General features: G+C 45.5%; 1 long non-coding RNA gene across 1 annotated transcript in view; it reads right to left on the bottom strand.

Annotated features, from left to right (window-relative positions):
- The window catches only part of LOC123361686, a 32460-nt gene extending 15384 nt beyond the window's left edge, over positions 1–17076 (bottom strand). The window contains exons 1-2 of the long non-coding RNA XR_006576192.1: positions 16981–17076; positions 2798–2902 (exon numbers count right to left, since the gene is read on the bottom strand). This is a non-coding gene — a long non-coding RNA (uncharacterized LOC123361686). The remainder of the gene's footprint in view (positions 1–2797; positions 2903–16980) is intronic.
- Positions 17077–25606: the final 8530 nt, after the last annotated feature.

Raw genomic sequence — 25606 nt, 5'->3', positions numbered from 1 at the left:
GTGTGAAGCTGTATGAAATAATGTGAGAAACTTTATGGTATTATTGATATCAATATGATAAGATTGCAATGAATCTCACCAGATATGCCGTGTAAGGTGTCAGTGAAAGTGTTGTGATTTGCCAAGTGTGATAATCTTGTCTATATGTTTGTATCGTCTTTGTATGGTGAATTACAAATATGTGTGATATATCTGTATTTCAAACTTGTGCTCCGTTTGTGATTTGCCAAGTGTGATAATCTTGTCTATATGTTTGTATCGTCTTTGTATGGTGAATTACAAATATGTGTGATATATCTGTATTTCAAACTTGTGCTCTGTTTGTGGGAGACACCCCCAGACAGATTGGCATCAGTACTATCCAGTATGCTTGATGGCCCATCAAAGGCAATCAGCTATACAATGAACCCATTGAGAGAAGGCAGGGATTACACTGAGTCAGCAGGACATGTAGGGTAGGGTAGGGTCATGTCTGTGGACAGGGGACTGCAAGTGCCCATGTGCTATGAGTTTTGTTTGGGACAAAGGAAGTACAAGGCACATGGCAAAGGATATAAAAGGCAGCTCCATCTTCTCCATTTTGTCTTCAGTCCTGCCTCTCACGTCTGGAGTAACTTCTCTACAAACTGAAGCCCTGAACAAAGGACTGAATGACCTATCCGAGCTTTGGCTATGTTCCAGAGGGACTCTACAAGCCAGCAAACTCACCAATACTGCTAAGAACCTGATATATGGACTCTGATTTATGTATCTGACTGCTTTTACCGTTTAACACCTCTCTTGTTCATTTTTCTCTTCTTGTTCTTTTCTTTTTTCTTTTCTGATAAACCTTTAGTTTTAGATTCTAAAGGATTGGCTGGCAGCATGGTATTTGGGGTAAGATCCAAATTAATATTGACCTGGGGTAATGTGGCTGGCTCTTTGGGGTTTGGAAGAAAATTTTGTATAGTGAGCAGAGTTTATTTTAATAACTCCTTACTGTACTGGACCAATGTGCTGATTGGGAGCCAGAGAACTGGAGTGCAATAAAGGGCCTTTTGTGATTTCTTTTATTTTTCTTGCTTCCTGATAACCAGTGGGGAGAGGAGGGATCAGCAGCACAGTTTGTGAGTGGTTGTGAGCCTAACTACAGTGTTAACCCCCAGTTCTGAGAAAGAATCTGCTCTCCTTTTGGCAGCCTGCCCTGACCTTGGCATTTTCAGGGTGGGCTACTCTAGGCACCTACGCGTCACACACGATGTAATTTGTTTTTACCTTTTTACTCTTTAAAAAAATGCAACTTAGGATTTTACATTTAAAAAAATCCCGATGTGAGAAGAATGGTATTTGGGTCACAAAGACAAGAACTTGAAAGTCAGCAAATGTCAGATTTATTTATTGGCCATGCAAGCTTAATTCTGTGCCTTTGTGTATATGCATTACAGATTAGTGGGAAATTATCTCATTTTAGGTTTTGTAACAACTTGTTTTTACAAAACGAAAATTTAGGTCCAAATGAGAGCTGGTTGTGTCCTTTTAACAAGCATAATGTTTGCAAATCCAGTTTTGTTTTGTGGTCTTCTTTTGTTTAGCAAAAGAGATGATAAGTTACATTCAAATAACCAAGTTCATGGGTAGCTTCAGAAGTGGCTTGATATAAGTGAGAGGCCACCAGCAAATGATTGAAGCAGGAACTGAAATACAATCTGGTCCATTGTTTTATTTTATGTTTATTTGTATGTTTATAGGTTAAGGGATTGGACTGGGACTCGGAAGACCTGAGTTCAACTCCCAGTTGTGCCACAGACTTCCTGCATGACCTTGGGCGAGATACTTAATCTCTGTGTGCCTCAGTTTCATCTGTAATATGGAAATGATACTTCCCTGCTTTGCAGATGTTTTGTTTCTTTGATGTTTGGGAGGTGGACAGATGACAAGGGAAGAGAGATTGTATAATACTGTGGCAGGGCGCTGCTGAAGAAGCCCTTAATCAGCTCCTTCCACTCCAGCCCCAATCAGGGAGAATGGACTGGGTGTTGCACCCGACTGAAGTGTCCCTGATTCACGGAGGAAAGGGGCCAAGGGGCTGAATCCAGGGGGGTGCAGTGTGTACCCTGTTACAAATACTTAAGACAGATCATGCTGCAGGATGTCCAGAGCTGTATGCATTCTTCAGACTCTTGTTTACTAGACTCTGTGGTGATGTATGTTTCAGGCACACTCTGACTCAACACAAGGAAACAAGACCCCCTTATTTACTCTCTCCTTCTACAAATGTATGAGTAGCAACAAAATAGGGGCTGGTGAATCTGATGATATTTTGACATGAGTTATAGCCCAAAAGCTCCCAAAACTTTAACATAAACATTCCTTGCACGCTGGAAAGCTGAGACTGAGCCATCAGTCCATTCTCTGGGTGCAGGTGACAGGGGGGAGACAGATGCAAGGGTAGAGACTGGCCTCCTTCACCATACAAGCCAGAAATAGGCTCCCATCTTGGCCAATTACTTTTGCCGTGGAACTGGCTCTCTCTCCTGCACGAAGCGGTATCAGCACCTCCAATCTGATTCAGAGTTTTAGGCCATTGTGATGTTCAGTGGTTCAAACAGAAGCCTAAGTTGTCTAGAAACAGGCCCTAGTCGGATGAAACTAAATGCGTCACTCTGATACTCATCTTTTAAAAACACAACAGAAATGGCTGAAATAAAACAGTCCCAGCTAGTACATGAATAACATTATTGCCCAAGAATCCAATCCTGTAGCAGGCAGAGCACCCCCAGCTTCTCTGATTCATAAAAATAACATTGTTCATACTCACCTGTCTCACAATGTTGTCCTGTCCATTCCTCTGGGCAAAAGCAGACTCCATCTCTATACTCTCCCTTGTTACAGAGCAGAGGGGCTGGGGATGGGGATGAGGTTTCTGTTTAAAAAAGAAAAAAGTTGACAAATGAAAGAGCCATCACAATGCTTTCATTATATTCTGTGAGTCACATTCCAACAGATACGACACAGATGTCCCATTTCCATCCCCAAACTGCCAAAATATTGCCATCAGCAGCAGAAGTATGGTGCAGAAGCATCCCATCTCTGCTTTTGGGCTCCCTTAAAAACTTAGGCAAAGGTTGTTCTGTAAAGCCTCCACAACCGGAGGAGCTGAAAGTCTATGGCTTAGGCGTTTAGGTAGGTGTGATTCCCAGCACGGCTAGACAGATGTGCGCTAGCTCCACCTGAGCTGGCATGCTAAAAATAGCAGTGTGGCTGTTGAAATAACGTTGGCGGAGGCTCAAGCTAGCCACCCACGCTCAGACCCAGGGAGTCAGGTGGGCTTGGACTCAGGTGTGTAGCTTGAGCCACCACCTATGCTGCAACCTCCACACTTATTTTTAGCATGCTAGCTTGAGCTGAGCTAGTGCAAGTCTGTCTACCTGGGCTGGAAATCACCCCTCCCAGCTGCAGTATATGCATACCCGCTTAGGACCCAATCCTTCAAGGAGCTCCGCATGGGTGAACTCCTGCACCTATGTAGAACCTGGATGATTTCAATGAGATTCCACATGGAGCTCCATGCAAGATGAGAGCCATTGATTCTATGGTGGTAAAGGGCCCTAGAAATACTACAGACAAGGGGATAATCGCACAGACCAGAATCACCAAGAAGAGTTCTAAGTTGAGCCGGGAGTGCTGTGTGTAATTTATAAAATGCACATATGCCTGCAAACCCAGCATCACTGAGGCTGCGGCCAATCCAAATAGAACTACACAGTCGTGCTGATTTTGCATTGTGCGTGTGCCTGTTTTGAGAGACCTGTCCAGTTCCAGCTCTTGTCCTTCTTCCCTCCATTTAAACTGGATATCTTAACCAGAACAGGTTATTTTATTAGAAGAAAGTGGCTATATGTTAATCCTTTATATGTTGTATCGCTACTATGTTGTTGTGTCTACACTACTGTATCCTTCCAGTATTAGCACTATTACACGTACAACAACCTAATGTGAAACCTCTGGGATCTGCAATGAGGACCAAAGACTCACATAAACTGCACTCTGGAAAAGCATGTACATCTAAGAATATGAAAAAACTCTTCCACATATTGGTTATACAATGTAAGCTCAAAATAAAAATTCATTCCATTTAATAAAGCAAAATGGAGTTTAGTGGAAATAAGCACTTCCCCAAAGCCACAGGAATTCCACTTGCAAAACTATTGTGGGAAGGAATAGCAAATGTCCCAGAATATTGATAAGTAATAATATCTAGCTCTTGGCTACAGGGACTCAGGAGTTCTATTCCTGGCCTTGCCACTGGCCTGCTGAGCGATGCTGGACAATTAATTTACCGCCCCATACCTCAGTTTCCCCATCCGTAAAATGGGAATAATGATATTGACCTCCTTTGTAAAGCACTTTAAGGTCTATAGATAAAAAAATGTTATGTAAGAATTAGGTATTATTATGGCATTTAAACAATACAGGGTCAAACTCTGCTTTAAATCTGGAGTAATTCCAATTAAGGCAATGGAAATATTCCTAATTTACACCAGTGTAACTGAAAGCAGAATTTGGCTGAAAGATTTTAATAAGTCAGTTTGTACAAAATATTTGATCAGTTCCAGTCTCTTCTAATGGTTAAACCCACTGAGCCAAAATCTGCTCTCCATTGCACCACTCTAAACAGGGGCGGCTCTAGGAATTTTGCCGCCCCAAGCATGGCGGCACTCCGCGGGGGGCGCTCTGCCGGTCGCCGGTCCCGTGGCTCCGGTGGACCTCCCGCAGACGTGCCTGTGGAGGGTCCGCTGGTCCCGCGGCTCCGGTGGACCTCCCGTAGGCATGCCTGTGGATGCTCCACCGGAGCCGCCTGCATCCCTCCCGGTGACCGGCAGAGCGTCCCCCGCGGCTTGCCGCCCCAAGCACGCGCTTGGCGTGCTGGGGCCTGGAGCCGCCCCTGACTCTAAAGACCCAATCCCTCTCCCATTCAAATCAATTGAAAGATGTTAGATTGGAGCCCAGATCTCAAGTTAACTCCCTTAACTTCAGTGGCATCACTCTAGATTTACAGTGGTGTAACTGACAGCAGAACTAAACCCACTGTTTTCTTTTAACCTGCAACTAGAAGAGCAATCCAAAGGAGCAGCTCAGGAAGCTCTACCACCAAGGTCATATAACAGGAATTAGCATGGCTGCACCTGTTTTTTAACTTGTATCTTTCAGGACAATGTAATCAGGTCCATCAGAGTATATGAAAGGGAAGTATAGGGCATAGATAGGGAATCAGCTTTTTTTTTTTTTTATCACAAACACCTGGTAGTACCTACTATAGTGGAGGCTGTAAAACTTTCCATGAATACCCTTTATTTTCACATTCAGTTTTGGAGCTGTAAATTCCCACACCTAGTCTCTGGCAGGAGAGATATTTTTTTATTCAGGCATTTGAGTACAATCCCTGCAGTTATCTTTGAGTCATGAGAGACTGGGAAAAGAAAAATCCAATTTTTTCCAGTGAAAACAATTCTAGACACACATTTTGAACAGTGCCACAAGGAAAATGGAGAGTGCAACACCTGGCATGAACAGAGCCCTCACTGAGGAATAGGCTCTGCTCAGTAATAAACATGATAAAGCAATTGAAAAATCACTTTGATGAATGCTCATGTAACAAACACACAGTGGCCACATGTGTAAAGCTACCTTGAGCATCAGCTGGAATCAAACTGAGGACCCATAGCACCACCATCGCCTACCATTAAGCTAGAGGAGTAATTCCTTCAGGTCTGAGTTAGTAGCAAGTTGTTGCAGTCTTAGGATATGTCAACATTTCAGCTGGGAGGTGTGCTTCCCAACTTGTGAAGATGTACCTGCACTAGCTCTGCTGAAGGTAGTGCCTCAGAACAGCAGTGTGCCCACAGCAGCTCAGGTGGCTGCTCAGGCTAGCCACCCCGCATATAATGCCACCCAGCCTCCTGGGTTCCTGCATGGGTAGCTGCTGCCCACACTGCTGCAGAGACACTGCATTCTTGGGTGCTAGCTCAAGCCAAGCTAGCACAGGTATGTTGACACATGGTGCGAATCACACTTCCCAATTCAAATGTAGACATACCCTTGATACATCTACATTGCAATAAAAGAACTGCAGCATGGCCACGGCTGGCCTGGGTCATCTGACGCCAGCTTGTGGAGCTTGGACTGCAGGGCTAAACACTGCAGTGTAGGCATTCAGGCTTGGGCTAGAGCAGAGTTGGGCAAACTATGGCCCATGGGCCACATCGGGCCCACGGGACTGTTCTGCCCGGCCCCCGAGCTCCTGGCCCGAGAGGCTAGCCCCTGGCCCCTCCCCTGCTGTCTCTCCTCCCCCGCAGCCTCAGCTCGCTCGCTCCTCTGCCGGCACAATGCTCTGGGCAGTGGGGCTGTGAGCTCCTGGGGCAACACAGCTGCAGAGCCTGGCCTGACCCGGTGCTCTGTGCTGTGCGGTGGCAGCAGCAGCATGGCCCAGCTCCAGTCAGGCGGCGCAGCTGTAGCACCGCCAGCCACTGGTGCTGCAGGCAGCACAGTAAGGGGGCAGGGGGGGTTGGATAGAGGGCAGGGCAGTTTGGGGGGGTGGCCAGGGGGCGGGGGTGTGATAGGGGGTGGGGCAGTCGAGGGGACGAACAGGGGGTTGAATGGGGGCAGGGATCCCGGGGGGGGCAGTCAGGAAGGAGGGGGAGTTGGATGGGGCAGCTGAGGGCAGTCAGGGGCAGGGTTCCAGGGGCAGTCAGAGGACAGAGAGTGGGAGTGTGTGGATGCAGCAGGGGTCCCAGAGGGGCAGTCAGGGGCAGGGGTTCCGGGGGCAGTCAGGGGACAGGGAGGATTGGATGGGGCAGGAGTCTCGAGGGGAGCAGGGGGGGGGGGGGGCTGGGCCATGACCCCCTCCCCTAACCGGCCCTCCATACAATTTACGAAACCCGATGCGGCCCTCAGGCCAAAAAGTTTTCCCACCTCTAGCCTGGGCTCTGAACTCCACGAGTGGGGGTGACTCTCAGAACCCAAGCTCCAGCCCAAAGCAGAACAGTTATGCTGTTATTTTTAGCCCCCGCTGCCCAAGCCCCACAAGCCTGAATCAATGGACCTGGGCTCTGAGGCTTGGTGGAACTTTTTTTTTATTACATTGTAGACAGAAGAGGCTAGCCATTGGTGAGATACATGGACACATACATATACTACATCAGTATATTATACTCAGTAGGCTATTGAATGCACCACTTCAGAACACGTTCTGTGAATTGCCAAGTGTATCACTTCTGATCATGCTTGCATTTTTAGCAAAACCTAATAAAACCATGTCCCATTTATAACATGAACATATATTCTTCTAGTGCCTGGCCAGTCAGGCAAAGAGCCTACTGTCATTCTCACGATCTTGCTGAGACAGTGTGCCCGAAGGAGAATGCAAATTATTCATTAAAATCCTACCACAAAAAAAAGAGAGAGAGACAACATCAGGAATGGAAGAAAAAACACTGATCACAGAAATTTCAGGACGCTCCACAGTATTGGTTCCATTCTGTGAAGCTCTGAAAACGTTAAGATTTCTTTAAAAATAAATGTCTGCCCTTTTTTTCTTTATAAAGACAAAGCTGTCACACTGTCAACTAATAGAAAACTATCTTAGGCTATACAACAACTGCAACAAAATATAACCTATAACCCATTCGCCTAAATGGGCCCTCAAGGTCATAGCCTAATTACAACTAACATAACGGAGCCTGGGCAAGTCTCTCTCTTTTACTTAAAAATACTAAAGAAACTAAAGTGCAAAACTTGTTAACACAATGTTAATATCGCACAGGCTAAAAATTGTGAAGTTGGAAAATTCAAAAATTAAGAATTCCATCAACAATGCAGACTTGGCCAGCATGTACACACACACTATTTTCTATTTCTGATTTTCTTGTTATAGTAAATCAGTAGCTTAATATATTACCATTACCAAATAATACCATTTGTCATTGAAAGTACAATATAAAATGTAAGAGATGTGCAAAATGGCTTGAGTTAATTCTGTTTTTGGAATACTGACAGGTGTTGCTTGATTTTTGTTGTTGTGATCTTATCTCTGTTACACTAATGTGTTGTTATTTAATATTACTATTTGGTTTTACTCAAGGCTTGCATACACAAACAGTTAGTTCCCTGCAAGCTGGATGTGAATCTACCCTGCACTAATCTGCCTCAGAGTAAGTGTGTATGTTGACCCTGCTGATGTGCATTAACACATAACAAACTGTTAATGTCCATCAATTGTCCATGTGGACAGTTACTGAGGCAGGTTAGTGTGGGGCAGATTTACATCCAGCTTGCCGTGGACAAAATATTTGTGTAGACAAGCCCTCAGATGTGTCGTACCCAGATGTCCATGAGGAATATGGAACACTGTCTTTTTTTTTAGTACAACTCAATGCATCTGTGTAGTGCGTCTACTAGCCATCATGTTAACTATTACATCCAGATTGCCTCTCCCATGGAAAAACCTGCAGAAGGGAAGGAAAACTTATCCAGGATCTGAATAATTTCATTGGCACTGAGGAGCTTGATTCCCCCACAACATCATGCAATGAGCAGTGGGGTTAGCCTTCAGAATCTGTACATTTTAGGGCACCTGCTGGAGACCAGGGAGCTCTGCCTTTCCATTTATTTTCTCCTTTTGCTCTCCCTGGCTCCCAAGCAGCAAGGTTCTAGTACAGGCATTCTCAAACTGGGGGTCAGAACCCCTCAGGGGGTCATGAGGTTATTACATGGAGGGTCGTGAGCTGTCAGCCTCCACCCCAAACCCTGCTTTGCCTCCAGCATTTATAATGGTGTTAAATATATAAAAAAGTGTTTTTCATTTATAAGTGGGGGGGGGGTCGCAGTCAGAGGCTTGCTATGTGAAAGGGGTCACCAGTACAAAAGTTTGAGAATCACCACTCGAGTAGACAAAGAACCCAGACAGGCTCTTCTCAGAAGTGCAGCCTCAGGCTGTATTGAAGTTGTGAACAGATTCCCCTGAGGGATCCCTGTTCATCCCAGCCCCACTCAGCCATTCCTGGTTTATCCCAGCCTATAGAACCCCAACCCTGTTAAGGGGTCTTTCTGAGGTGCAGTGGTAGGGGGAGGTTCCATAGATTCATAGAAGGGGCAGGAACAGGGGGTAGATCCGCACACAGATCTAGGGTGCATAGTGCAGGCCTAGCTGAGGCTGTGTTAGTCATAAATTGTAAAGAGGAATGAAAAAAGATAAGGCTGACACTCCAGCCTGAAATCAGCCCATTTTAAAACACAACAAGAAAATCACAAGGCCATGATGACAAAAGGTCAGCTTCTGCACAAACACAGACCTTTTTGGCTGCAGAGTCACCCAGGCAGCCAAGAGCAGAAGCTGGCACAGTGTGTCTGCCTTACTTTAGAATTTTCAAACATATTTAATTCTGCATCAAAATCTTAATCCCACAAATTCTGCCAAATCCAAGATGGGGACTACAGCTGTATTTGTTGCTGTCTGGTTTCAACCCTGCCTCGCTGCTCTGTTCATGTGATTAGAATTTTCTGTCTCCACATTCATCATTTTGCATGGATTTCTCTTTTTAAACTCTTTTATTTGAGGGAAGGGAACCAGTACCCTCTTCAGACAAAAAATACTCCAGTACTGCCAAGCCCAAGTGTTCAGAAATCATAAAACAGGTCCCCAAAATCATGACATTGGCTTAAAAATCATGAAATTTAAAATATTTTAAAAATGTGGGGTTCTTTTGATTTGCCTTTTGAGCCTTTAGGGTTCACATTTTCAACCTTTTCTCCTAACTGATGATGCCTAGAATCTTAATTTTTCTTTTTAATGAAAGCTAAGATTCTCATACAATCACAGTTTCATGAGCTGCAGTTCTCAGAAAAACATCCGCTTCCATGAGTATTGGCAATACTGAAACTCCCAGACAAGGTTTTAAAAGTGACCATCTAAACCAGGGATTCTCGACCTTTTTCTTTATAAATGCTATAAAAATTTCACAGTCCATCTGTGCCACAGCTGTTTTTCTGCATATAAAAGTCAGGGCCAGCATTAGGGGGTAGCAAGCAGGGCAGTTGCCTGGGGCCCCACGCCACAGGGGGCCCCATGAAGCTAAGTTGCTCAGGCTTCAGCTTCAGCCCAGGGTGGCAGAGCTTAGAGCCCTGAGCTTCAGCCCCAGGCGGTGGGGCTTCGGCTCTCTGTCCTGGGCCCCAGCAAGTCTAATGCCAGCCCTGCTTGGCGGGCCCCCTGAAACCTGCTCCCAGCCCTCCAGTGGGCTCTGGAGCCCTGGTTGAGAACTACTGATCTAAACTATATGTAGCATGCCCAAGTCCCATAGCAACAGGGCCGTCTCCAGGCACCAGCTGACCAAACACGTGCTTGGGGCGGCACCTTGGGGCGGGGTGGCGCTCGTTGTTTGGGGGTTTTTTTTGGTTCGTCAGGGCAGTGCTGGAGGGTTGGGTTTTTTTTGTTTCGGCTGCGCGGCGCTCGGGGGGGAGCGAGGGCTTGGCGCAGCGCTCAGAGTGGGGGTGGGGGCTTGGTGTGGTGCTGGGGGGAGCGAGGGCTTGGCGCAGCGCTCAGAGTGGGGGTGGGGGCTTGGTGTGGTGCTGGGGGGGGCTCTGGATTTAAAAATCACAAAATGTTTGCGAGCCCTTAGTCTTGCCTCCACGGACTCCCCGCTGTTTCACTCACTCCCTGTGGTGTACTGTGACAGGGAGCGGGAAAGATAGAGAGAGTGGATTTTTGGAGCCAACACTGTGTGTTAGCTTCCCTGGATTGAAAAATGCGATAGTCTTAATTGCAAACAGCCTGCATCCAACGCTGTTTCTCTGTCAAGCAAACTGCTTGCCTCTCATTTGATCGTTCACAGCCAGGTACAGATAGCTCCTGTTTGCTGTGATCAGTGTTTGTTTTTTAGGCAGTTGGAGCTCCGATCGGCAAAACAAAGAGAGGCCCTGCATAACAAAACAAAGAGAGTAATTTAGTTAAAAGCATTCTGGGATATCTCCTTATTCCCTGGAGGCCAATAAAAGCGCTGGTGTGTGTCACACTTGATGAGCAGCGCTGGATCACCAGCGCTGCAATCGCTACACCCCAACGCAGCGCTGGATGTGCCTTGCAGGTGTGGACGGTTACTAATTGCAGCGCTGGAAAGCCTCTACCAGCGCTGCAACTTGCAAGTGTAGCCAAGCCCTAAGTGTAGGCAGTGGAAAAAGAAGCCATGGTTTGCATTGGTTACTCCAATTTCCAGCAGGAGTTAGGTGCACCAATGCAAATTGCAGCTTTTCTTATCTACACTTGGGGTTTGCACTAGTGCAGCTACACCAGTTGCTGGCCACAAATGCTGAATTCCAAATAAGACAAAGCCACAAGCACACAAAAGAGTTCCTTACCCTGATGAATGAAGGCAATTATTATGTTGTGCTTTCAGCTTCCCCAGTGACATCCAAGAAATACAGAATAGTTAAATTCATAAAGGCTGATAATACTTGACAAAGGTTAATCAACTGGTATATAATTACATGCCAGCTCTTGTTCTTAGGCATTTCCTCTCCCCATTGACATTCCAGTGGGTAATTCTCATGAAAATTTCCTTATTGAACATTTGCATAGGTTTCCTAAAAGGCTGGTGTCTGCAAATCACATTTGTGTCCTTTTCTATTAAGGCACCAAGCAATGTCTGATTCTTTCTATTTGTATCAACTTTTGAATGGGTGTTCACACATTATTTTTTGCATAATGTTAGTGTACAAGACAACATGCTTGCACCAAAAAGCATAAGTACACATACACATATGGGCCTGATTTTCTTGGCCACATGTGCCCACGTGTATGTGTGTAGACATGCATCTATTTATTCTTATATAGTCAACAAAATCAAAATATTTCATGGACGATTTTATAGAAAAACAAATAGTGTAACAAATAGCTATTACAAAGCATAAATTTTATTTATATATATGTATACTATATATTACTGCAGCCTTATGAAACTTTATTTGCCCACTAGCCCAAGGCATGTGTGTTGTTTTTTGGGGTGCTGACGGTGGGGGTTTGTTTTTGTTTGTTTTTAGAGGACAGAAATACAGTTAAGTTAAATAGCATTCAGGGCTTGGAAACTTTCCTAATAATTCTGCAAGGCTATTTTATAGGAATTAAATATAGCGTAAATGCACTGCAAACAAAATACTCTGTATGTGAACATTGCATATGAATAAAGTTAAAAGAAAGTTTAAAGTACCTCTTTAAATGTTATGACAACAACACAAGGTGTATGAGGTAATATCTTTTTTTGGACCACTTCTGTTGCTGACAGAAGGTATGCCTGCACTTAAAATGCTACTGCCAGGCACTCAGATTCCACAGAATTCGCTCTGAGGAGAATGTCCGGGATATACACCTTAACACACTTAAAACCACCTTCACCAGACAAGGACACCCCACCAGAGAAGCAGATCCAAGGGCGACAGATTCTTCCTAAAAGTGGAGGGGCACAAGAACCTGCACCCACAGTGGCCCCACCGCTTCCCACTCTCTTTCCCCCACCCCCGTGGCCAAGTCGGCTGCTGGAGCTGGGCTGGGGAACCCGGGCCCCTCCACGTGCCCTGGGTGGGGGGGCCCAAGAGCAGCCCCCAGACTATATCCCTGATTCCTGGACCCCCCCACCCAGGACAGGTGGAGGGTCTGTGGCTCCCCACAGCTACCCGTGCAGGTGCAGCTCTTACCCAGACGCGGCTCTGGCTGCCAGTCTGCCCTGGGGGTGGGGCCGAAGAGCCACAGCTGGTCCAGGGTAAGAGCCATTCAGGTAGCTGTGGGGGGCCACGGACCCTCCATCTGCCCAGGATTGCTCTTGGGCCGCTCACCCCGGGCAGGTGGAGACTCCACGGCTCCCCTCAGCTGCCCAGGTTCCCCAGGCCACTCTTACCCATGTGGGTTCCAGTTTCCAGCCTAGCCAGGGAGCAAGAAGAGGGGGCAGGGGGCCTGGCCAGTGGCGAAAAGTGGACTGGCCAGGGCTGTCCGCTTTCAAAAGTGGGAGGGGTAGGGCTTCTTGGCCCCCCTCATTCCAGTGCCCCTGAGTAGATTGCATCATGGAATGGGCCACCCAAATACTCGAAGAGAAACTACTTCAATACAGAAGTAACACCCCCTCTGACCAGGCATCTCTGGGTGTCACCTACCACAAGAACCCATAGGGCCTGGGTTCTCAAACTGGGGGTTGGAACCCCTCAGAGAGTGGCGAGGTTATTACATGGGGGATCGTGAGCTGTCAGCCTCCACCCCAAACCCTCCTTTGCCTCCAGCATTTATAATGGTGTTAAATATATAAAAAAGTGTTTTTCATTTATAAGGGGGAGTCACACTCAGAGACTTGCCGTGTGAAAGGGGTCGCCAATACAAAAGTTTGAGAACCACTGCCATAGGGGAAATCACTAAACAATTACTTGACGGGGACCATATCCTGAAAGAAATCTTTCCTGACCCCCCTCTCCTGGTCTTCAAACAACCCCCCAACTTTGCCAAGCTCATCACTAGAGCCCTGTGTGGATACAGGAGATGCAGACTGCTGAGTGGAAGGGACTCCCATCTGGGAGCATGGAAGCCGCTTGCACACACTAGCATGACCAGGGACAGCTGCCGGTGAGCCTGGTGCCCACCCCAGTGGGGAGGGATGGGGGTGGTACAGCCACACTGGAGGAGCTGGCCGGGCTGGGTGCTGGCTCCTGCAAGCGGTAGCCCAACATGATGCTGCTTGCACTGCTGCGGTTCCTCGTAGAGTCCTGCAGCTCCACGGATATCTGCTTTATATCCATGGATAACCACATCCATAGATATAAATTTTGTATCCACACAGGGCTCTACTCATCACAGAAGCAAGTTCCCCCCACCAAGACACACCAACTCAGAGCAGCACCAGGCCCTGCCAGAACAAGAGATGCAAAACCTATAGGCACATCTCCACTGCTACCATGATCAACACCCTCAACAGCACACCTTTCAAGATCCATGGGTTCTACGCATGCCTATCACAACATGTGGTATTCCTTGTCCAGTGCACTAAATGCCCCAGTAACAACTATGTGGGTGAAACCAGACAATTAGTCTGCTCTCAACTGAACTAACACAGAAAAAATGATAGACAAAAACACAGTATCACCAGGAGATGAATACTTCATAAAGTGATCACTCTGTATCTGACTCTTCCATCCTCATCCTCAGAGGAAATCTGCACCACACCTTCAAAAGATGAGCCTTGGAGCTTAAATTCATAATTCATTAAATCATGGACTGAAAAGAAACACCGGATTTATGGCTTTATACAGTAATCTATAACCCACTTAACACCGCCCCAGCTTTTTTTTTTCCTCCCTTCACCACTGCACCCCATGACTGGAGAAGTGTTAACAAGCCTCTTCACTTTGAATGGTCCCTTAAATCTGTGTTAACTACTTACACTAAACAATCTTTTCCACCATGTGTTTAGCTGTGACACTGTGAGTACATTTCCCAGACCTAAAGAAGAGCTCTGTGTAAGCTTCTCTCTCTCACCAACAGAAGTTGGTCCAATAAAACAGAGGTTCTCAATCTTTTTCTTTCTGAGGCTCTCCTAACATGCTATAAAAACTCCATTGCCCATCAGTGCCACAACTGTTTTTCTGCATATAAAAGCCAGGGTCTGTGGCTCCCCACAGCTACCCGTGCAGCTCTTACCCGGACCCAGCTCGGGCTGCCAACATGGCTTGGGGGTGGGGCCAAAGAGCCACAGCCGGGCCAGGGTAAGAGCCATTCAGGCAGCTGTGGGGAGCCACGGACCCTCCATCTGCCCAGGCTTGCTCTTGGGCCCCTCACCCCGAGCAGGTGGAAGGTCCATGGCTCCCCAGGCCACTATTACCAATGTGGGCTCCAGTTTCCGGCCTGGCCAGGGGGTCGGGCCTCAGGGTCAAGAGAGGCGCAGGGGCCTGGGCCAGTGGCGAAAAGTGGATGGGCCAGGCCCGTCCGCTTTCAAAAGTGGGAGGGGCAGGGCCCCTTGACCCACCCCCCCATTCCAGTGCCCCTGAGTAGATTGCATCACGGAATGGGCCACCCAAATACCCAAAGAGAAACTACTTTGATACGCAAATAACACCTCTCTCCCCCACCCCCACCCCCCGCACGGATCTGGCCCAAGCCGCGCACCCGAGGGACCCACCCCCATGAGGCTGGGATCGCTGGAACCCTGCCTAACCCCCCATGTGGCTGGGGTCACTGGAACCCCGCCTGCCCTCTCACCCCATGAGCCCTGCCTCCCCCTCTACAAGGGGCTGGCATCGCTGCTCACACCCCACCACACCCCACTTTTTTGGCAAAAGTTGGCATTTGATCAGTTGGCAAGAGCAAACAGGACAAATGCCCACTTTTGCCAAAAAAAGTTGGGGCCACTAGGACAGGGCTTAAAAAAAGGGACTGTCCTGGCCAAAACAGGACATATGGTCATCCTAGCAATAAAAAGTATTATCTCACCCACTTTGTGTCTCTAATATCCTGGGACCAACACAGGATGATGAGAACAATGATGAGAAGAGACATTCCTGCTCAAGAAGCTGATGGCACTAAGAACTCAGTCAGTATTAATTATATCCTTTTGTAAACTGGATAAAGCAGAAAGATATTTTTATTACCTGTTTTAAACCTGAGGACAAGCTGCCAAATGCATAATATCCAAAGCACTGCGGTCACTATCCCAAAAATAATCACAATCAACGCTCTCCTGTCCCAGCGGAACGAAGGCATCTTGTGTATGCACTAAGCATGCCCCGCTCTAAAATAATACTATCAATTCACTTCCTTATGATGGATAAACTATTAACTATTTTTCTCACTTTCAAGTTTAAAAATTTAACCCTCTCAGTCCCATTTTAAGGAAGTTTTGACATGCAAAACCAGAGATAAGGTGGGTAAGGTAATATCATTTATTGGAACAACTTCTGTTAGGGAGAGAGACAAGCTTTTGAGCTTACAGAGCTCTTTGAAAAGCTCGAAAGCTTGTCTCTCTTCCCAACAGAAGTGGGTCCAATAAAGATTTTACCTCACCCACCTTGTCTTTCTAATATCCTGGGACCTACATGGCTACAACAGCACTGCAGAAATCTAGTGTCATTATTTAAACCATTAGATTGAGTGTCCTACAAAGTTATGAATTTAAGTTTCAAGGCTCGTCTTCTGAAAATGTGCAGGTTTCCTTTGAGGATGAGGACTGAGAGGTCAGATATGAAGTGATTGCTTTGTGAAAAGTGTTCACCCAGGGGTGATATGGTGTTTTTGTCTTTTATCATTTTTCTATGTGAGTTCATTTATGGCTTATTACAACAATCTGTAACCCACTAATCCTCACCTTTTTTTTGTCCTATGACTGCAGGGATGTTAACAGGCCACTTTACCTTGAATAGTCCCTTTGAATATCTGTTAACTACTTATGCTAAACAATCCGTTCCACCTTAACAACGAGTTAAGTGGCACCTTAAAGAGTAACAGATTTATTTGGGCACAAGCTTTCGTGGGTAGAAAACCCACTTCTTCAGTACCTTGTTTTTGTGGATACAGACTAACACGGCTAGCGGTCTGATACTTGTTCCACCTTGTAGTTAGCTGTGACAATCTGAGCACCTTTTCCAAAAAAGAGCTCCGTGTAAGCTAGAAAGCTTGTCTCTCTCACCAACAGAAGTTGGTCCAATAAAAGATGTTACCTCAGCCACCTTGTCTCTCTAATATCCTGGGACTGACATGGCTACAACACTCCTGCAGCCAAAATCGGGTCATATAAGCAAACCTTTCGAGCATTCTCCATCTGATGCAGCATTTCACTTTTCTGCTGTTTTCCTGGCATTAAGTCATATGGACTCCCTGTGTTACAGGCAGGGGAAGGGAAGGGGAGGCTGGATAAACAGAAAAGGACAAGGAAAAAGGGGTGCCATTTAGGGAGGGTGGGGGGTGCACCTTCAGTTTCATACCACATTCAAATGAAGTTTGCAGCAGGAGGGAAGATACTGCTCTGCTGCTGCCCTGCTCCACAGCCCTCTGCAGCCACGCTGCTTCTGCCACTCCCCACACCATGGAGCCTGCTGGCCACACTGCTTGTGGACCGGGAGTCTGCCTCTGAATCTGCTGATGTCGGTTTCTGCTGAGCTGGAACGGGGGAGGGGGGGGACACAAGGAGCCTGTCTGGGCTGCTGCCTCTGGGTCAGGAGTGGGAGCTGCAGTTGCTGCTGCACTGAGCAAGCTTTCAGGCTCCTGTTTGCTTGGCTTAAAAAGACAGCATGCTGACACACTCAGGTGCACACAGTCTCCCTCACACGCAGTCTCCCACACACATTGCCTTCAACAAACACGCACGTAATCTCTCTCTCTCACACACACACACACTAAGGGCTTGTCTACGCTGGCAATTTACAGCGCTGCAATTTTCTCGCTCAGGGGTGTGAAAAAACACCCCCCTGAGCGCAGCAAGTTTCAGCGTTGTAAAGCACCAGTGTAGACAGTGCACCAGCGCTGGGAGCTGCACTCCCAGGGCAGGTAGTTACACCCCTCGTGGCGGTGGTTTTTTTAGAGCTCTGTGCACTGCGACCACACAAGGCACGTTAAAGCGTTGCCAGTGTAGACTAGCCCTTATATTCTTCCTCTTCTTGTTGTTCTTACTTCTTAGTACTTCCTGTTGAAATGGACAGTGCACATATATTCTCTGTAATCTTATTCTTTCAAAGTTCGGAAAGGATTAGAGTACTGTTATTTTAATTTTTTGACTGGTCTGTGCATTTCAGAATTTTATTTCTCTTTTATGCTTAAATTTAATTATTTGAGTAGTGAGTTCTAAAATGCCTAACCTGCCCTGGCCAGCCATTATCATTATTACTTTTATTACCATATTATGCTTTGTCATTCATTATTTAAAGTGGTACAATACAATCAAATAATAATATCCTTCTAGAATATAAATTTAGTTTGTTTTCACCTTAGCAGTGACAATTTAAAAAACAAAATTAGCTGAACACATAATTTTAGGCACTGTGCAGATAAAGGTTGCTTATTTTCAAATGGTATTTTTAATTGTATCTGTAAAATAACTTAAAATTCGTACAAAAATAAATGCAGTTCCAAGGCTGATACTGTAATGGGGTGAATTCACCTCTCAGGAGCGCCCCCTAGTCAAGTGAATGTGTGCCTGCAGTTTTCTCAATTTCCTCTGCTCATGGTGCCCCCTGTTGGCCGCTGCCCTCATCAGGAGGGTTTTCGGTGACTCAGCCCTTCAGCCTAGTCACATGCAGTCTGTGTGCAAAATCCAAAATGTCCTCAGTGTCCTGCAGCCCTTCCTGGGGTCAGTCTTCTAACAGTCCAACAGGGCCCCTTTCAGTACCCTCGGTTGGCATGTCCTTCTCTGCAGCCCTCCCTTGGCTCAGTCCTTACCAGTCCAACGGGGCCCATCACGGCATTCTCACTTGGTCCGGCTAGGTTACATCACATCATCAACAAATATCACAACTAAAATTTGGGTAAGTATGGTAGGTGCTGTGAGGAGTCCTGGCTCCTCTGCCCTGGATGAAGGTAGGGAGTGCTGTCTCCTCCACCTGCCTCTTTTACATCTCTTCTGTCATATAACAAAATGGGGAGAAGAAAGGAAGGAAAATGGCCTGGGAAGAAAAAATGGGTAGAGTCTGGAAATGGAGGCAAGAAGTGGACTGGGGGAGAGTGGCAAGTGGATATTAGGTGGAAGGGGATGAGGGAAGAAAAGACATTTCCTTTCTCTCCTCTTCTCCACTCTCTGGGTATGTCTACACTGTGAAGTTGTCAACAAAACTTTTGTCTTTCACGGGTACTTAAAAAAGCTCCCCCGCAAAAGACAAAAGTTTTGCTGACGCAAGTGGCAGTGTGAATGCGGCTTTGTCAGCAAGAGTGCTCTCCTGCCAACAAAGCTAACGCCACTCGCGGGGTTGGAAGTATTTTGTCGGCAAAAGTGCCGAAAAAGAGCGTTTACACACGCTGACTTTTAGCGACAAGACTGTGTCGACACAGCCTTGTTGCTAAAAGCTGCATGATGTAGACAAGCCTTTATCCTTCCCCACTCAATCAATCAATGTCCCCGCCAAACACCGCCAATTAATTTTGCCACCCCCAAATAGGAATTTATTCACCCCATACACATCAAATAATGTTGCCGCCAATTAATTGCTGTTTTCCATCCACACACACTGATTTCATCTTGTCCTTCTCCCACCCACCAAAAACCCTGTCATCAGAGACGCCCTCGCAGACACCCCATGTCCCAAACATACACCTCTCCCCAGCTGCTGATGCAGCTCCATCAGCACTGGGCTCCTGCTTCTTCCTTGGCTGCTCTCTCAGTTCCCGGCGTGAGGTTGAGTGGGTGCAGCAGGAAATCTCTCACCTTTCCCCTAAGCACGTGGATGGCAGGAAGGAGTTTCTGCGTGCTGTCTCTCACATGCACACACATACACACACTCTCTCTCTCTCTCTCTCTCTCCCCCAGGTCCCTGAGCTGCCTGGACTAGTTGGAGCAAAGGAGCTGGAGAGCCAGGTGAGGGCATCTGTAGAGGAACTCTGCCTACTCCATGCTCTGAGGGAGGAAGAAGAAGCTCCTCAGTATGTGGAGCAACTCCCATTGTCTTACCTCAGGAGGCCAGGAATTGGGGAAAGGCAGCTCATTCAAGGGGATTTTCCCAGGGACTGATGGGTTCCCCCGCCCCAGGGCTATAAGTGGTCTCAAAAAGTGGTTGGTCCATCATAATCTGGATGCAGCAGCTTCAGTAACAGTATTTAAATTTCAGCTCTCGCCATCTGGCTCCATTTTTTATTTTTATATTTTTTGGCCTTTTGTGGAATCCCTCCCCCTTCTCCCTCCAAGTACTTCCTGTCAGAGGGTCTGAGAACCCACACAGTGCAGGGGAAACCCCTAGAGGGGACAGCTCTACCAGATTAGAGCATTCAGTAAGAATTATGTAAAAGTTAAATGGTCCAACACCAAGTCTCTGGGCTAAGACAAACATGTTTGTTTACATTGATGGGAGATACTGCTGCCTGCTTCTTATTTATAATGTCACCTGAAAGTGAGAACAGGGTTCTCATGGCACTTTTGTAGCCGGTGTTACAAGGTATTTACATGCCAGATTTGCTAAACATTTGTATGCCCCTTCATGCTTCAGCCACCATTCCAGAGGACATGCTTCCATGCTGATGATGCTCATTAAAAAAATAATGCATCAATTAAACTTGTGACTGTACTCCTTGGGAGGAGAATTGTATGTCTCCTGATCTGTTTTACCCCCATTCTGCATATATTTCATGTTACAGCTGTCTCAGATGATGACCCAGCACATGTTTGTTTTAAGAACACTTTCACGGCAGATTTAACAAAATGCAAAACAAGATCAAACTAGCTAGAGACATAAAGGGTAACAAGCAAACATTCTACAAATACATTAGAAGCAAGAGGAAGACCAAAGACAGGGTAGGCCTGTTACTCAATGGGGGTGGAGAGAAATAATAACAGAAAATGTGGAACTGGCAGAGGTGCTTAATGACTTCTTTGTTTCAGTTTTCACCAAGAAGGTTGGTGGTGATTGGACATCTCACGTAGTGAATGCCAGTGAAAACGAGGTAAATCAGAAGAGGCTAAAATACGGAAAGAACAAGTTAAAAATTACTTAGACAAGTTAGATATCTTCAAGTCATCAGGGCCTGATGAAATGCATCTTAGAATACTCAAGGAGCTGACTGAGGAGCTATCTGAGCCATTAGTGATTATTTATGAAAAGTAATGGAAGACAGGAGAGATTCCAGAAGACTGGAAAAGGGCAAATATAGTGCCCAAAAAGGGAAATAAGAACATTACAGGGAATTACAGACCAATCAGCTTAACTTCTGTACCCAGAAAGATAATGGAGCAAATAATTAAGCAATAAATTTGCAAACTTCTAGACGATATTAAGGTGATAAGTAACTGTCTGCATGGATTTGTCAAAAACAAATTGTGTCAAACCAACCTGATAGCTTTCTTTGACAGGGTAACAAGTCTTGTGGATAGGGCGGAAACAGTAGACGTGGTATATCTTGACTTTAGGGCTTGGCTACACTTGAAAGTTGCAGCGCTGGGAGTTACAGCGCTGGTCGTGCAGCTGTGCAGGGCCAGCGCTGGTGTGTAGCCACACTCACAGCTACCAGCGCTGGTGTGTGGCCACATTTGCAGCATTTACAGCGCTGTTGGGAGTGCTGCATTATGGGCAGCTATCCCAGCATTCAAGTGGCAACAACGTGCTTTTCAAAAGAGGGGGGTGGAGGGTGGTGTACTGTGACAGGGAGCAGGGAAGATAGAGAGAGTGGATTTTTGGAGCCAACACTGTGTGTTAGCTTCCCTGGATTGAAAAATCACAAAATGTTCGCGAACCCTTAGTCTTAATTGCAAACAGCCTGCATCCAACGCTGTTTCTCTGTCAAGCAAACTGCTTGCCTCTCATTTGATCGTTCACAGCCAGGTACAGATAGCTCCTGTTTGCTGTGATCAGTGTTTGTTTTTTAGATAAGCAGTTCAACGGAGAGCTCCGATCGGAGTTCACAACAAAACAAAGAGAGGCTGCATAACAAAACAAAGAGAGTAATTTAGTTAAAAGCATTCTGGGATATCTCCTTATTCCCTGGAGGCCAATAAAAGCGCTGGTGTGTGTCCACACTTGATGAGCAGTGCTGGATCACCAGCGCTGCAATCGCTACACCCCAACCTGGCCAGGTGTACAGCCAGCGCTGCAGCCAGGGAGTTGCAGCGCTGGATGTGCCTTGCAGGTGTGGACGGTTACTAATTGCAGCGCTGGAAAGCCTCTACCAGCGCTGCAACTTGCAAGTGTAGCCAAGCCCTGAGTAAAGCTTTTGATACTGTCTCGCATGACCTTCTCATAAACAAACTAGGGAAATGCAACCTAGATGGAGCTACTATAAGGTGGGTACAAAACTGGTTGGAAAACCGTTCCCAGAGAGTAGTTATCAGTGGTTCACAGTCATGCTGGAAGGACATAATGAGTGGGGTCCTGCAGGGATCAGTTCTGGGTCCAGTTCTGTTCCATATTTTAATCAATGATTTAGATAATGGCATACAGAGTACAGGTGTAAAGTTTGTGGACGATACCAAGCTGGGAGGGGTCGCAAGTGCTTTGGAGGATAGGATTAAAATTCAAAATGATCTGGACAAACTGGAGAAATGGTCTGAAGTAAATAGGATGAAATTCAATAAGGACAAATGCAAAGTACTCCACTTAGGAAGGAACAATCAGTTGTACACATATAAAATGGAAAATGACTGCCTAGGAAGCAGTACTGCAGAAAGGGATCTGGCGGTCATAGTGGATCACAAGCTAACTATGAGTCAAAAGTGTAACGCTGTTGCAAAAAAAAGCAAACATCGTTCTGGGATGTATTAGCAGGAGTGTTGTAAGCAAAACACGAGAAGTAATTTTTCTGCTCTACTCCGTACTGATTAGGCTCAACTGGAGTATTGTGTCCAGTTCTGGGTGTCAAATTGGAGAAAGTTCAAAGAAGGACAACAAAAATGATTAAAGATCTAGAAAATATGACCTATGAGGGAACATTGAAAAAACTGGGTTTGTTTAGTCTGGAAAAGAGAAGAGTGAGAGAGGACATGATAATAGTTTTCAAGTACATAAAAGATTGTTACAAGGAGGAAGGAGAAAAACTATTTTTCTTAACCTCTGAGGATAGGACAAGACGCAATGGGCTTAAATTGCAGCAAGGGATGTTTAGGTTGGACATTAGAAAAAACTTTCTATCAGAGTGGTTAAGCACTGGAATAAATTGCCTAGGGAGGCTGTGGAGTCTCCATCATTGGAGATTTTTAAGAGCAGGTTAGACAAACACCTGTCAGCGATGGTAGAGGTAATACTTAGTCCAGCCACGAGTGCAGGGGACTGGACTAGATAACCTCTCGAGCTCCTTCCAGTTCTATGATTCTAAGTATTTGACAATGATAACAGGAGAAATGCCCAAGTGTATACTTGGAAGCACAGTAGCAAAGGAATCCTCAGTTCCAACACGTGATGAAAGACCTTCAGCAGTGTGGCCTTGCTGGCTGACTGCATGGTACGAGCAGGAAAGGAGAGCACATGGCCTGCCCTTCCACTCTAACATGGTATTCAGCTCTTGTGGATTTGTGCTTTGTACAGACCCCGTGGCACGGCCTCCAAAATGGCTTCTTTCATTCTTGTGAACGGCAAGGAAAGTGAACTGGACATCAAGGCAGAACTGGCATTCAGGAAGTTGCCACTCAGTCAACTCTGTCCTCTGAGGGCATCAGACTTGTAAAAACACACACTTACACACACCCCTACACAGTCAAGCCTTTCCACTGAAGAGATGACAGACTTCAGCAATGCATAAATCAGTTTTATTTAAATAAAATTACAGGCACGTCTTGTTTGTTATTAACTATTGTGTTTTTTTTAAAGGCACGAATATTTAACAATAACTTAAGGTTTCATTAAAGCACTATCTTTTTTAAATGGTATGTTTGTAAACCTGGCACACTTCCATCCCTTCTCTGAATTCAAAGAGAAACTATTGATAAAGGAGTGCCAAAGGTCATATTTCTTTAGTATTAACAGAGAGTAGTGTTCAAAACATAACCAATCAGGAACAGCCTTTGAAGACACCCAATGAATCTTTCTGCTTAAAGATTCCTCCTAAAAATATACTGCTTGATTTCTTTCATTATGTTATTACAACAATATTACACAGTTTGAGAAAATGACTGCATCTTTTTATATTACAGATTCTGTAAATATAATACAATTTTCCCTTTGCTTTTACTTGTATTTGATTTTAATACCAAACATTTGTACAGAAATTCAAGAAGTCTTAAAATTTGAGGCTTTAGCATCTGTTTTTTCTAATTCATGTTTCTCCAAATTTGAGACATTTAAATCATGGCATCAAATAATTGTGCATGTATTGAAGTTAGTCTCTTATTTTTCTTATCATTCGAAGTAGGCATTATACTGTAGTATTTGTGGGATAAGGAGACAGAAGCATCACTGAAATAATAGTTATCATTCTCACCTTAAGTCAGTGGATGTTGAGGTCTCTCACCACTTAGTAGGATCAAGCCCTATGTGTTAAAAACTACTCACAATGAACCATGGGCAGCCAGTAAATTACTAGCTTTAGAGTAGAGATGGGCCTGAGCTGAACGATTCAGATCTGGATTTTGAACATTTTAAGTTTTGGGATGCGGGTGTATTCAGCTCTGGGGTTTTGGTTTGGTCCATTACAGAGTTCAGGTCAGCCTTGTTATTAAGATTCAGATTCTAACATATGCCAATGCTTGTATTTGTTGAGAGGTAAGGTATAGATTCCGTTCCATCTTTACAGTAGAGTAAGAAGCTTGCCTACAAGACAGATTTGGTAAAGACAACATGAAATAGGGGAGGAAAAACTTGGAGGGAAAATTATTGAACATCCGGAACACTTTAAAACCCTTTTTTATTTTGCCTCTTTGTAACGCCATCTTTAGTAAAAGAAGGTATTTTGTGCATAAAAGAAATAATAGGATTAGTCACAAAAAGTGTTGGCTTCTAACTTCTAAATTGGAATTCTGGAAGTGTCATTTCTAGAGATTTGTATCTGCCCAAAACAGACAAAATGTATCCAGCAAACTTGGTCATCCAATTCTCAGACAACTGTTTGGGTCACTCACTAAATCTAGCACAGGGAGCTGTACATGTTCCTTCTTAGCAGATTGTGAATCATATCTGATTTTTCCCTCACAACAACCTATGGCACTATCACCACTGATGGAATTATGCCAGGGTTTAATTACATGAACTCTGGTAATTCCAAGAATTTAGTGTCAGAATTTTAGGACTGAGACAGGAAAAGAAGCAGCAGTGAGGCACCCACTTTTAGGGTATGTCTACACTGCGCCCCCACCCGCACTCCCACCACCCCCCAAGTGTATTCTTCATTTGGTTAGCTAATCCACATTGGATAACTCCAGGCAGAATAGCAATTAAGACACAGCAACACTGCTTTTAACTCTGTTTAGCACCTTGAGTTCAACCCCAGGCTGCCCTATGGGCATCTTTTTTGATTATGGTCATTGTCTCCAGTTCAGTGGCAACCACACACACTGAGCCAAATCTTCTGTTGGTGTAAACAGACAAAACTCCTTTGAACTCAGTGGAGCTGCCTTCATTTATGCCTGCAGAAAAAAATTATTTTCATGAGGCTCCACTAGTGTAATTAATGGGAGAATGTGGCCTTTCAAGTGCCACAAAAATCCTAGATTTGCAGAGTGGGGTAGGTATCACTTCCTTCTGAGTTTCAGCTGCACTGAGAAGGTAATGTCATGGACTGCAGTACGACTAAGTCCTGCTGATATGGAAATGCCCATATAGAAAATAGGAGCAATGATACCTCATTCACAGGAGTATTGTGAAGCAGACTTCATTAAGGATTGCAAAGAGTTGCAAAAGCCTCCAATGAAAGGCACTACAGAAGAACAAATGATTATTTAGTAATGGATACCAACTGTGAAGTTTGGATCTGGATCTAAACTTTACCATC

This window comes from Mauremys mutica, chromosome 1 (genome assembly GCF_020497125.1).
Source record: "Mauremys mutica isolate MM-2020 ecotype Southern chromosome 1, ASM2049712v1, whole genome shotgun sequence".
NCBI classification, from domain to species: domain Eukaryota; kingdom Metazoa; phylum Chordata; order Testudines; family Geoemydidae; genus Mauremys; species Mauremys mutica.
Note: the sequence above shows the minus strand (reverse complement) of the source record. Positions and strands in the feature narration are given on the sequence as shown.